A 15,556-nucleotide genomic window follows, 5' to 3' on the forward strand; every position below is an offset into this window, starting at 1 on the left:
TAGGGATGCACTATAATCTGCTGCCATCTTGATTCTATATTCTGCAATTTTTAAATCTGGTCCCTTTTCTCTGGCCATTTTAAGAATGGCCTCTCAGACTGTATCATCCAGACACTTGGAGCTGAAGTGTTGAGACAGATTATGCGATGTACAGACAAAAAAAGTTTCTCTAGAATGAAGCACCTCCCAAGAAAATGTCAATATATCAAAAAAGCAACAAGGAAGGTACATACATGGCTGAGCAGAAATAATTTATTTAAAGTAAGTGGTTTCATGTCTCGTGAAGAAGCATCAATGAGATGTGAAAGCGCTTACTTTAAATAAATTATTTTGCTCAGCCATGTAGGTACCTTCCTTGTTGCTTTTTTGAGAGATTATGTGTTGTGGCTATTCAGTCAGTAGAGGCTTACTTCTTTGTGGTAGTGGGGCCATCTCTTTTTTGATGAATTGCAAGAAACCAGATATGATGCACCCTCCAGCAACTCAGTATCTTGCAGGTTATTACACCGAGCCCTATTTTCTTCATCATCATCAAGCTTCAGGGCCAGGCAGTCCACTCATGACAAATACAAGATCTGCAAGAATACAAGAAGTCCAGTAATGGTTTCTTGATTCACCATAACCTATTGCTGCTTGGTTGTATTACCCTTCTATGCCCTGCTGCTTTGTTTCATGAACTGCTGTGTTTATTTTTATTTGATGAACATCAACCACAGTCAATCTAAGCAGGTTAGTGAGTGACTCTAGTGTGGCTCAAATGGCCTTGAGATACTCCATCCACCATACTGGAATGCTAAATGAACCTTAATGTAGAGGGCAACTTCTTTCTTACAGGATAACAGGCAGTCTATCCAGTGGATGTTAGGTAGGATTATGGCTAGTTCAAAAGCCTAATATATCCCAAACACTAACTGTGGAGGTAGAAATAAACTAAAAAGAGCACAACGACATGAGAGATCTGTGTCTAGGCATCCTCTTCCATGCATGATTCTGTGCATGCACCCACAACATTCCCTTTGTCTTGCAAAGTTTTAAAGAGCTCTGCAGCAGCAGAATCAAAGAGATTCTGGGTTTCCATGGGAGGTTCCATGAATTTGGCTTTAATCTCCTCAGGGACAGATTGCAACCTACATCAGGAATATCTTTTGACAAGTGACCCTTACACAGCTGCCAAAGAAGAAGCATCAGCAGCATCATAGCTGCATTTGATGGAATGGAGAGCTATCTGATACATAGAACCTAATAAGGAAATGGCATAGGTCATAGGAGACCCAGGCATATCAACCAGAACCTCTCCAAGCTTACAAAGAAGGGCCAGAATATATCTGGTCATATAGGTTTAGTAATTTATGGCCCCAAAGGCTAAGGTGTCAGAGGGATATACCTTCTTATTGTATCTGTCCGTAGCTCTACTATCCTTATCGGAAAGTAAAAGCTTAGAAAAAGGAATCAGCTTAGGTTTTGTCAGCAGAGAGAGAGAAATTACTGCAGCATTAGAAGAACAATTCTTGTAGAAGAGTTTTTGAGCCTCAGGAACTTTATAATACTTGTCAGGTTTTTAGAAGCAGAGGGCTGAGACTCTGAACCCTGTGAAGCAGAAGTAAAAGTAACAAGGATGGCTTCCAAAATGGGGTTACTGCAGAAGGCCTGGGACAGTTCATCTGCAAGAGGTCATAATATATCTTCTGGACATTTAGGAATTCTCCCAATGAAAATGCTCCATCATTTTTAACAATAGTGTCCCCAAAGGAAATCTGTTCTTCATCAGGGGAAATTAGAAGAGACAGCATCATCTTCATCCAATCCCAACACAAGAGGGGAATGGATATGGGAAGAATAAGCTAGAGACTCTTCCCCAGAATTTAGATATTCTTCCTCAGAGGAATCAGAAATCCTAAGTTTCTTGAAGGGAGTAGAAGAGAAAGTGTAGGATGTAGGTACTGACAAGCCTTGAGGGGGTTTTAGCCTGAGAGCCTTAAAAAAACCCTCAGTGAAATCTACCCTCTCTTTATTTGGGGGGGGGGGTTAAGAGAAACCTCTGCCCTAACAAGCTAAAGAGGTTATGTATCCTAACTTCAATAAGGGAACCAGCTAATTCTTTCCTAACAAATATATGGGGAATCAGCCTAGACACTTCAGGGATAATCCACTGCAGCTCCCACTTCTCGTCTGCAGCAAAACAAGGCTCAGCCTTAGCAGAAGTGCAGATAGCAAGCCCTGTGTCAGTCTCCAATAGAGTCACGACAGAGGGAGCAGGTGTCATAACCAGATAGTCCTCCAGCTTTTCATTCAGTCCTATGGACATATCTGGTAGAGGCTGCACAGCAGGAGTCCCTAACCACATCTTTTTAGACTTCTTTTTAGTATGTGACTGAACATCTGGGAGGGCTGATTCAGAATGAAGGGTTCCTGTCCATCAGTGGAAGACAAAGGGTGCAAAAATCTAGATGGAACTTGCCTGAGGGATGGGATAGGAAGGGACTGAATTGACAAAGGCAGACAAAATGTTTTCCAATAGATGATGCATGAATAAAGGAAGCCACAGCTGTTAAGACCCCTACATGGCTATAAAGACAACTTTGGACTTGTGCCACTTAGCTTTCTGAATGAACGTCATAATCACAGGAAAATGGGGAAACTGCAAGAGTCCAGCAGCCATTTCTGGATGACAAACTCGCCAGAGCAATCCACTGGAAGTGATGGGGAGTAACAGCTGCTGCACTTGATATTGACTGGAGAATCAGAGGCCACAGCACAGCTTGCCTCAATGAAGGAAAAGCTTTCACACCACCAAGGGGCCTGATGAACCCTCATTAGGCAGCAGTACAAAAATGGCTGAACTTTTCCACAAATGAAGTTTCTGTTCCTAGAATATGATTGGCTGTGAGAGAGGGGTTGGATGACATAGCCCATTCCAACATCCCTACCTCTTCATGACACAAGGAGGTAAGTGGGTCAACCCCTTGCTTTTTGATGTAACATGCCTCTGTCATATCACTGGAGTGGATAGCTATCACAACCTAGAGGCAGGCAGCCATGAAATGTTGCGGGGGGGGGGACATCTCGTTTCTAGTACACTGATGTGATGACTGGCCTCTGTTGAGGTTTTTAGTTTGCCTTCCCATGACAGCTGACATCAGTGGACTGGGAATGTGGAAGGGATCATCTGAGAAGATGCATCTACCACCATAGATATTTCTTGTAAGCTCTGGCTACATACACACACACACACACACACACATATATATATATATATATATATATATATATATATATATATATATATATATATAAAACTGATTTTGATCGATTTTCCCTTTGGTCAACATCTGTTTATTTGACAAAATGTACTAGACTACACAGGGTTGGCAGGTGTGTGAGATTACACATTTTGGGGTAGGGAAATATGCCCTTCACTCGCATGGTGCAATCTTGGAGTTACTATATATTATAAGCAGGTTCCAGTGTTTAGGTCACAAGACATTTCCTGTGAGCTACAATGCCAAAACCAGATGCCCACAGCACCACTTCACCGTAAAGCAGTAGGGACAAATTTGCTATAGCTTTAAATACCAACGAGACACGTGGCACATCACAACGATCTCCAAGGACAGCTACTTGGATGTATTTTAACAACAGAGACAGTCGGGTAGCTATCCTTGAACAAGCAATAACAACACTTCTAGAGAGACTGTCTCTGTTGTTGGAATACAGCCAAGTAGCTGTCATTAGGAAATTGTTTCGATGTGCCATATGTCTCATTGGCATTTAATGCATAGCGATTTTGCTTTTTGTCCCTACTACTCTACAGTGAAGCAATGCTGCGGGCTTCTGGTTTTGGCGTTGCAGCTCAAAAGGAAATGTGTCGTGACCTAAATGTCAGAACCTATAATTAGCAGGAGATTTGGAAGTGCAAGGGGGCTTGCTCCCCTGCAAAAAAAAATATGTTTTAATTTGTTCTAAACTTTGTTTTGCATGAGCTGAGATTTCTTGCTTGGAGCATACATAGTAGCTTGTCTCACAGTCAACCTTTTGTGGTCAATTTTATGAACGTCAGTCTTTGGGCTAGTCATTGTTTATCAGTAGACACACACACAAAAATATAAATACCATATTGGCCCGAAAATAAGCTGCACTTTTTATTCAAATTTCAACTGTGAAAAGTTATGTTGCAGCTTATATTTGCTACCTTAGCTTTTACGACATTTCATCATATTGTATGATGTAAGATTCTGTTTTTTTCTGATATGAATGATCAGTTAGAGTGAAAAGTATCATCAAGCCTAGGAATTCAGTGCACATTTGATTCAAGTTTCAGACTTGCAGTTGTTCATTATGCTAAAATTACAACCAACAGAGAGGCAGGAAGAAAATATGTAATGGATGAATCAAATGTGTGACGTTGGGTTGCTTCAGAACAAAAATGGAAAAAAGCAGTCTCAACAAGAAAATCTTTCAGGGGAGCAAAATGTGGCAAATATCCAGAACTTGAAGCTAGAGTTATTTCATTTGTGCAAGATAAGAAAAAATATGGGATGCCTATCTCATGAGAGATAATTCAACTGAAGGCTTTGGCAATCGCAAAGATCTTGAACATACCGTAAAAAGAATTCCATGCAAGTATTGGCTAGTGCCGTCAGTTTATGCGGAGAAATAGCCTCGTTGTCCGATGAAGCACTACACTAGCACAGAGACTGCCTACAGACTTTCAGGAAAAACTGATTAACTTTCAGCAGTAAATCATACAAATGCGACAATGTCATTCCTACCTTTTTCATGAGATCGGCAATGCTGATGAGATGCCTGCTTTTTTTGACATGCCGAGCAACACAACAGTAGATAAGAAGGGGGGGAATTTTTAAGAGAACCAGAAAAAAGGAATGAAAGGATAAAATCAGTTATGTTTAGATGCTAAATAAATGTCCACAAAGAGGTCTATGCGACAAAATATCCATATGAATCAAGTAAAAAAGAATTAAAAGAAAAGCTTTTAAAAGCTTTATTAGTGCAAGCTTGTGAAGCGCACTAATGGTGGGACTTCTTCAGACTCAAACAGAAAACAACATAAACGACAGGTTTAAGGTTTCTGGAAAAAACTTGGCGTTAGGTGCCGTTACTAGTTTGTTCCAATTAATAGTATGTGCTTCAATTTGGTTAAAGAGACATGAAATCCCTAACTATGAATGAATGAAAAACAAAACAACTTAAAAAAAAAATCTAAACAAAACTTAGATGAACCATTAAAAAGTTAAAACATAATTTAAGATATAAAAACAAATAAAAAAAAATAAAAAGTATATATGGTAATACAAATCACATCTATATATTACTACATGTTTCAGACCCAGGAATGAGCAATAAAAAAAAAAAACCAGTAGACAAAAGTTACTCAACTTGGGCACTGAATACATATATAAATAAATCATATAAAAGAATCAATACATAAATATCGAAGAAACATTAAAAAAATCAGTGAGTTTCAAAAAAAAGATGGATTGACAGGGGAAGAACTATTCGCTGGTCAGAACAAGTCACGAAACAACTACCCTGTTTGGTCAGAATCCCAAAAAAACAAATATATGTTCAGGAAAGTCTAACAAAAAGGATAAAACTATGTTAAGTAGTGCAATTAATGTCACCTGTGCAAAAGAAAAAGTAGTGTAATTAAACGTTAATGTTTGTGTAAAAATATAAAATATGTAAAATGTATATGAAATCTTTAAAAAAATATATGTACTAAAATGAAAATAATAAGTAAAAAATGCAACAGATAAAAATAAATACAAGGACAAATAACAAATTACTTACTAAAAATTAATCCAAAGCAGAGGTACGGTAACAAACGAAACAAAAACAAAAAACCCCTCCCCAACGTACAGAGTCACAAATGACCGAGTGTTGTGATGTAGGTATGTAGTCAAGGCAATTTCCAATTGGCATGGCAACCGTGATAGTGTTGTGATAGTCTCATTTAAATTGGGGGGGGCATTGGCTTGGCACCTAAAGTTGCCAAAAGTTCCAATTGGAACTCAAGGACTTCAAAGGGTCCTTCATGTCAATATCATGTGATATGGTGTCATTCTCTTTAAATTGAAATTATGGCTAGGGTTTATAATATAATATTTCATTCAAGTGCATTTCTTTGTTTCTTTTTAAATTAGTATAGTGTTTAGTCACCCCATTCTAAACAGTTTTCTTTCCTAAATGAAAGGCTGAATGAATATTTTAGGTCACAAATAAATTACTTTGGTTGACAAACGGCTAAATTTATATTTGAGTCATATTAATTTGATACTGCATGTTCACTTACTGTGAATGACTGTCCTGTATGTAACATGTACACAATATAACTGATTGCACTCTCACATTTTTACTGACACTTTTCTAATTACATATTTGTTTAATATCTGTAATTTCAATTTCAATTTTTGGCTTTTAAAACAATTTGACACCTAATTTTTTATATGAATGAAAAGCCATAATTTCAATTTTTAAATATTTTTAAGACCATATCACCTGACAATTTGCCACAAGGCCCCTTTGAAGACCCATTTGGAGAGTACTAGAAATTGAGAAGCCATTGACGCCTTAGCCAGACTACTGTCATATTATATTATTGTGGGTATTAAGCACAGTTTGTTGATTGAAAACACAGTACCTGACGTTACTACACATAATACTGTCTTGTTGCATATACTCTTTTTTATGTATATAGGTTTATTGTTTGCTTTTTAATTTTATGTACATTTTTTACATGTTAGCATATATATATTTTTTAAGTAACCTTGCATTTTACCTTTATATGGTTTATACATTGCTGTTTTGTTTTTTAAATTATATTTACATATTTTCTATATTTCACCATAAATTCTTTGCTATATTACAATATGACTTATTCTTTGATGTGATTTATTTATATATGTATTCAGTGCTCAAGTTGAGTAACTTTTGTACATACTGGTTTTTGTTTTTTACTGCTCATTCCCTAGTCTGAAACATGTAGTAATATATAGATGTGATTTGTATTACCATATATACTTTATTTTTATATTTGTTTTATATTTAGTATTTATTTAGATACTGTAATAATGACATCTTAGCGATGCTTCTAATCTTTTTAATGGTTCTGAAGTTTTGTTGATTTTGTTTTAAATTCATTCATAGATTCATCTCACTAGTTGTTAGGAAACTATACCTTTAACTAATTAAAGCACAGAAATGTAACCTAGCAACAGCACCTTTTTGGCGCCAAAACCAGTATTTAAACCTTGGTTTTTGTCAGAATCTGTTTGTCTGAAGAAGTCCCACTATTAGTGGGACGAAAAGTGCTTCACAGTATTGGTTCAATAAAGCTTTTGGAGAAATCTTTTTTACTACTTGATTCATATGGATATTTTGTTGCATAGGACCTCTTTGTGGACATTTATTTAGCATCTAACATAACTGATTGTATCCTGGATTTTGTCTACAGCAGCCATTTGAGTGTGGAGAATTTACAAGTGTGGACTATACAAGAATTCCCTTGGTGTTCACAAGTACAGGGTAATTTTGTCTTCTGGTTTTTGTTTTCACTTGTTTGTTACTTTTTGCGTTTGAAGATTAAGAAGCCATCAGTCACCCTTCTGTGTGAGTGGATTCTCGCTCCATGGTCCATAATATCATCAAAGTCCATCATTAAGGGGTTCAAAAAATGCTGTGTGTCGAATGCACTAGACGGCAGTGAGGAAGATGTATTATGGGAGGAGAGTGAAGAAAACAGTGAGAATGATGAAATGAATACTGGTAATGACAACAGTGATGACAGTGAATAAGGCAATGAAAATGTGTTTGGTACTGGTTACTCAACCGTATGTTAGTACTGAAGTTAATATTGATCGATACCGTGCTTTACAAGAAAATAAATGTGTACATTAATTGTTCTTCCTTCAAGTCTCTCTGTCTGTCTTTTTTTTTTCTTGAATTTTAAGGGTGCAGCTTATTTTCAGGAGAATATGGTACATGCTTTTTTGTCACCAGATCTAGGGTTCTGAGGCAGGTATGATTGGAAGCTAAGAGTTTGAGTTAGAATACCTTGTGCTGAAGACTTTTGCCCTGTTGTGAAAAATACAGGCTCTGCATGTTTTGCTGTTCAGGCTCTAGACAATGATAGTGAGAAGACATGATGGTTACAACTGCAACTCTGCAAGGTTTACTACTGTTCCTAGAGATGAGGACATTTTCAGAACAGTCTCCAAAACTGAGATCAGTTCTGATATTGAAGGAAGAGCTACATGTCAGTCATCTAGGGAAGGAAAATGTTGCTTTCCTTTAGCCTGTAAATGCTAGAAAGTGGACACACATTTGGTTAACACCCTAGAGGATGTGGTGAGGGCACATGCAAGAGTCCTGAATTAGTAGTGACTGTCTTCTACTCAAAGGTGTAGATAAGTCTTGGATTTCTTGGCTATCTTGCTGTGGACTTGGGTACATAGTGGTTCAAAGACCACATCCAATCTCCTGCATGAAATGTACCATGACCATTGAAAAGATATCCTTTAGAATAAAAATACAGTTGTGTAAGTTGAACTTAAAATAACAGTAGATGTTTGAATGATCACTGCTGCAGTAGCCTTTGTTATGTAGTTTATATCCTGCTAAGGATATAACAGCTGGACCCCGTCAAAAGCTTCAAGGCACCTCCCATCCACCCAAACTGTCAAGAGGTTCAAGCTGAGCTGACTAAAAGATAAGCTTGGGCTCAAAGCCCTTCAGAGTTTCCTGTCAGCAGAGAGAGGGAGGCTGAGCCCTGAAAAGGCTAGGTTAGTAATAACAAAAAAATAAAAGGGCACACCCTGACATAAAAAAACACCAAAAAACAAGGGGAGTGGAGTGGCTACTGAGCAGTGATCATTAGAACATCTACTGTTATGGTAAGTTCAGCTTACACAACTGTAGTATGTTCTTCACACTGATCACTGCTGCAGTAGCCTTAGCTATCTGGGAATATTACCATAGCTAACTATATTTGGGAAGTGGAAGGAAAAGGGTCTAGGAGCCTCTGGATAATGGTCCTAGCAAAGCATGATCTAGACCTAGAGAAGGAAACCAGCTTATAGTGCTTTCTAAAAGTATGTACAGATAACCAATTAACTACTTCTAGAATCCAATCCTTTTCAAAAAGCCATAGAAGAAGCTAAGGTTCTTATAGAGTGGGCCTTGACCCTGCCTGGAATAGATTTGTCATGGGGGGTATAACAAAAGGTAATAGCCTTAGACAACCATTTGGAAAAAAGAAGTTATGTACTCACTATAACATTCCATCTGAGTAGTTGTACTTTATTTGTCTTCAACCTGTGAGTTACAGATCCGTACAGGATCTGACATGGCCGCATCACCAGCATCTGATTTGAGCTCTCAGCTCCTCCCCTTACCCATAATTCCCCCTGTCTCCTTCCTCCCTTCAGATTGAGTTTGCTGCCCTATACCTAGCATATACCCGACCCAACAAGACCTTAGCACAACTGGCACTGCACAAACCTGAGCCAGAGAATGGTGGAAGGTATCCCTGATGAGAACATCTTCCACTCATATAGCTAGTATCACAGTGACAAGGTAGGGGGAAGGAGGGGGGGATGGTTTAAGACAAATGAAGTATAACTACTCAGATGGAACGTTATGGTGAGTACATAACTTCTTTATCTGAAGTAGTTTACTTCATTTGGTCTTCAACCTGAGGGACAGAGTCCCCAGCTACTTTGCACCTGGGAGCCCCTCATGGAAGGATATTCTGGAGCACGGTGGAGCCAAAGGATGCCCTGTTCCTGGAAATTATGTCCAATTTGTAATGAGAAATGAAGGTATGAGATGAGGACCATGTAGATGCTGAACAAATATCATCCAATGATACCCTAGACCAGAAGGCCACTGAAGTTGCCATGGATCTGGTAGAATGACCTTTAACTTGACCTGGTGGGGAAAAGTCCCCTAACAGAGTATCCCCAAAAAATGCATTGGGTGATCCACCGGGCAATTGTAACCTTAGATATTGGTTCACCTAGGAAGGGTCTTGAGTAAGAAACAAACAGCTGGTCAGATTTTCAAAAGGCTTTTATTCTGTGCAAATAAAAACGTAATTGTTTATGCACATCTAGCAAGTGAAACTTATATTCTCCTTTGTTTTGGAAATTTGGAAAGAAGACAGGGAGACTGTCTGATTTATATTTACTTCTGATGCCACCTTCAGAAGAAAGGAGGGATTGGTATGCAAAGATATCCTATTGTGAAAAATCATGTAAGAAACCTTGATAGAGACTGGAGATCCGACACTCTCCTGGCAGAGGTAATGGCAACTAAAAAAGCCATCTTCCAAGATACATACTGCAAATCCACTGAGGCTGCAAGTTCAAAAGGGGGTGAAACTAAAGTAAGGTCCCACAGCAGTGCAGGATTCTTCACCGGGGGTCTCAGGAGAAAGGTACCTTTAAGGAAAGTCTTGCAAAGTTTAGATGAGGCCAAGAAATTCAAGTTTTCCCCCACATGAAAATTCGAGATAGCAGCCAGTTGGTCTTTGACAGTGGAAGAACTGGCACCCTGCTGAAAAATACTCGCCAAAAACTCCAATACCACAGATACTGGAGCAGTAAAGGGATCCAATGCTTGCTGCAAAGCCCATATTGCAAAACATTTCCATTTACTATGGTATACTGTTCTGGTTGAAGACTTTTGAGCCGCCAACAGAATATTTTTACCTGGGGAAGATAAACCTGGAGTCCTAAAAATCATAGGAACTGGAGCAGCCAAGCTGTGAGCTTCAGACTGACCAGGTCTGGATGAGTAATCCCTGAGGAATGGTAAATAAGATCCGGGACTGGATCCAGAGTCCAAGTTGGAATTACTAGGCGAGACTAAAGTGACGGGAACCAGACTTGGTGAGACCAGAATGGGGCAATAAGGATTACGAAGCTCCACAGCCTGCATGCTTTCTGAAGAAACTTTGATAGCAGGGGCAGAGGTGGATAAGCATAAAGTAGACCGGGAGGTCAAGCATGAACCAGAGCATCTCTGGGGGCTTCCCCTTGAGGGAGGTTCAGAGAGAAGAACTCACTGCATTTCACATTGTAAGGAGATGCGAAGAGATTGCAGCAAGGCTGACCCCACTTTAGGAAGATCTGCTCCGCCACTGAAGGATTCAGAGACCACTCATAAGGCATCAGCACAGACCTGCTGAGCCTGTCCGCCAAAATGTTGGACCGTCCCAGAATGTGCGTTCCCACCAGAAAATGGCTGGTGGAAATCACCTATTCCCACACTGTCATGGCTTCATGACAAAGGGGGTAAGATCTGGTTCCCCCCATTTATTGATATACCAGACCCACAGACATGATGTCTGTCTGAATAGCAATTGCCCCTAAACAGATGGGCATAAAGTGCCTGCAACGCCAAAAGCACCACTCTCATCTGCAGGATATTGGTATGCAAATTGGTCTCAGATGGAGATCACGTGCCTTGGACCATCCTGCCCAAAGCAATGCCCCCCCCACCCTAGCTGGGAGGCAACCGTGGTCATTGTGGCCTTGGGAAAGGGTGAAAGAAAGGGATGTCCCCTGATTGAGTCTGGGGAATGAATCCACCACCAAAGAGAGTCTTTACACACTTGGGAGATTTGCACCGGTTGAGACAAAGGCAGGTCTAAAAGAGACCATTGAACAGCAAGAGTCCACTGAAGAATATGAAGCATATGAAGGCACGCTAAGAGTAGAAGATTGATGGTGACCGCCATCAACCCTAGTGCCCTCAGAACTGTTTCTGCTGTCAGACATTGAACTTGCAAAATGTACAGCATGTGTAGCTTCAGGCTGTGTATCCTTTCTGGAGTAAAGAACACTTTCATCTTGGTAGTGCCCAACCTAGCCCCAATGAAATCTAAGGTCTGAACTGGGATCAGTGATGATTTGTTGAGACTGATGGAGAAGCCCAGTCTCTGAGTTAAAGATAGGAAAAAATCACTGACCTGGCAAAGTTGATGCTTGGAGGGGGCAGCAAGGAGCCAATCATTCAGGTAAGGAAAGACCTGCATGCTCTGAAACCTCAGGTGAGCCGCTACTACTGCCATCACCTTGCTGAACACCCTGGGGGCTATGGTGAGACCAAAGGGAAGGCCTCTGAACTGATAATGATTGGTTCCTGGTCAGAAGTGGAGGAACCTCCGGGAGGGCCTGTCCTTCTTGATATGGTAGTATGCATCTTGAAGGTCTATCGAGCACATCCAATCATTTACCTGCAGGTAGGGCAGGATGGATTGAAGAGTGAAGATCCAGAATTTCGCCTTGGCTACTGACAGGTTCAAGGTGGTTAATCCAGAATAGGTCTTAGGTCCCCCGTTTTCTTTGGCACTAAAAACAACCTGGAATAAATGCCTGATCCGGATTGGTCTGGGGGGACAGGTTGGATGACTCGTTTTCTTAGCAGCTTTTCTACCTCTAGAGTTGCTTCCTCCCTTTGCGTGGGTGGGACTTTTGGGAGGTGCTTCAGTGGAAGCGGTGTTTCGGTGAACGGAATGGAACAACCTCTGGATATGATTTGCAATACCCAACGGTCTGTTGTTATGGACTCCCATGCCACTGGGTGAAGTGATAGGTGCCCCCTGACTGCCTCCAGAGATGAGCAGCCGGGCACCCCTTCAGGGCTGCTGTGCGGGTAAGTCTGAGAATGGTTCTTGGGACCAGAAGTTCCTTGGACCCCCTCTGCCTGTAGGGAAGTGTCTGTCAAAACCCATTCTGCCTCTGGGGGAAGGTTAGTCCTGAGTTTCCCGGGAAAATGCCTGAGACTTAAGGAACTACATCTTCTTCATGCCTCTCTGATTCCTAGAGAAGGATCTTTGAGGGGAGGAAAAGCGGATCCCAACACCAGACAGTGTCTTCCCATCCTTCTCACTCTGGACCAAGGTCTCTCTAACTGACTTCCCAAAAAAGGAAGAACTGTCATATAGGGCATCTGTGAATGATGCCTTGAAGGGTTCTCAGACTTGACAAAGCCAGAGCCAGGCATGGCACCTGATGGCAATGCCCAAACTGGCTGCCTAACAGCTCCTTCTGTAGCATGGGAGAGGAGGTGCATGGATGTATTTGCTACTACCTTGAGAGTGGCCATCCAAGCGGAGAATGTCCTCTTGTCTGCTGCCGACATGGACTCGGGGGTCAACTCAGCTATCTCCTTGACCAAGTCTCACTGCAGCTGAATCACGTGCCGTGTAATTCAGCACTCTTACAGAGTAGGTCGCTGAAACATACATCCGCTTCCCAAATTGGTTCATCTCCCATGACTCACAGTCTGGAGGATGGACCGAAGAGCTCTCCTGTGCCAGCTCTTTCTTTGTGGCCACTGCCACCACCATAGCATCAACCAGGGACCCTTTGTTCCAATATGTCCTGTCTAAGGGTGGGCTGAGGACCTTATCAGGGCTCTTGGGGATGGGCTCCACTGTGTCCGTCTCCTTCCATATTGATTCTATCATAGGTTCATAGATTAGTACTAAGCTAACTGCCCTTGCGAGCCATTTTAAGCCTAGCCAATTATCCCTTGCGAGACTCAAACCCTGCACCTTGTGTTTGTAAGTCAAAAACCTTAACCATTAGGCCACCCAGCATATGAGATGTTATTAGGTCCACAATGGAATTCACAGGAGGGGACACCCAGGAAGTAAATGGGCCTGTGCAAAACAGAGGCATTCGGGATGGAGTCTGAGGGCAAAATGGTCAAGGGTCTCGACGATGTCAAGAGAACCCTCTCCACCACATCAAAGGCTGAAGGAGAACAGACCTCCTGAACAGTACCCATAGGAGCCGATCCCTTCTGACCCAACAAGGGAGTCAGAGCCAAGACTCCAGGAGCCAAGATACCGAAGGGGATACTGCACTCCAACACACTCAGAGCTGAAAGCACCCCCTCAGAGCTGACCCCAAGGCTATGGCTACGAGAGCTCAGATCCAAACCAGTCAAATCCACCACACTCAAAGCAATAGCTGGCATCGAAGTACAAGGTACCGTTGGTGCCGACCCCTTGACCCCGTGGGTCCTTGGATCCAGGTGTCCTGAAACCAAAGGCCAAATTGGGGAAGGAGTGATTGGCATAAAGAAAGGTTATGAGCTTCCCCCTCCAGAGGGAAAGGGGCAGGCAAGACCCCCCCATCTGAATTTGGGTGTGGATAAACCTCCCCATCATCTTATCCATCTCCACTTCATTTAGGCTCCAGGTGGAGTGGAAGGATGACACCACCAACACTGATCTGGAGTGCCGATGAGGAAACACCTGTATGGGTGACCAAATCCTTGACTCTTCTGGCTCTGGGGAGAACACAGAGAATGGAGCTGGGGAGATCCAGGTCTAGAAACTGGCCTAGTTTTAGGCGGCAGACTGATCAGGGCCAAGCAGTCGGGTGACTGCTTTTTTCAGTCTTTCTTAGGCTTCTCCCTCTCCCTGGACCTCTTGGCAGGAGTTTGAGTCCCAGAGGCTGGGAAAGAGGAAGAAGCAGATGCAGTAGCAGAGGTAGGAGGCATAGCAGCAGTTACCACCCCTGAAGAGGGAAGCAGGCCCTTTAAGATGAGTTTATTCTCTCCTGTCCTTCAGCGCCCTGGGATTAAACCCAGCACAGATAGGACAGGAGGTTTGCAGGTGGGCCGCTCCCAAACACACTATGCACAGAGTGTGGCTATCGGCTGGGGAAAGCTTATAACCACACACTGTGCATTTTCTGAAACCCTGTTTAGGTGTCTCAGACATGACTCTAAGCAGGTGCAGAAAAAAAAGACACACATATGCTCACTGAGGGGATAGAAAAGTTAAAAAGAAGAGGAATTTTTTTTTTCTACATGACGACTGTGCGGGGAAGAGAATTAGAAGAGAACAGAGCAAAAACACCCCAAAAAGTTAGAAAAGGTCACTTCCAACAACCAATGAATAGCTGAGAACCCAGACCACAATGCTAGCTTTCCAGCGGCAAATGAGATCTGAAGGGAGGAAGGAGACAGGTGGGATTATGGGTAAAGGGAGGAGCTGAGAGCTTGGATCAGATGCTGGTGATGTGGCTGTGTCAGATCTGGTAAGGATCTGTAACCCATAGGTCGAAGACCAAATGAAGTAAACTACTTCAGATCAGTCTGTTTCGATAGTGGTTGTCCCCTTCTTCTTATCTTCACTAGAAATGAAAAATTGATCCGATGATCTAAAAGATTTAGTTCTGTCAAGGTAGTACCCGAGTTGTCTGTGGACATCCAAGGTATAGACTATCCTTTCATCCTCATGTTTAGGTACAGGAAAGAAAATGAGGAGATAGACAGCTTGATTTAAAGCAAACTCGAATACAACTTTAGACATGAAAGAAGGATTAATTCTCAAAAAAACATGTCCTTGTGAAAAATGAGGCAAGCTGACTCAACAATAAGAGCTTGCAACTCAGATACCCTTCTTGCAGAGGTAAGAACAATCAATAAAACTGTTTTCTATGTTTAGAACCTCAACTCATCCAGATTAGCTGGTTCAAATGGAGCAAGTGTTAGTTTCTCTAACACAATATTAAGA

The sequence above is a fragment of the Protopterus annectens genome, chromosome 9.part0 (genome assembly GCF_019279795.1).
Source record: "Protopterus annectens isolate FY-2018-M chromosome 9.part0, PAN1.0, whole genome shotgun sequence".
Classification (NCBI taxonomy): domain Eukaryota; kingdom Metazoa; phylum Chordata; order Ceratodontiformes; family Protopteridae; genus Protopterus; species Protopterus annectens.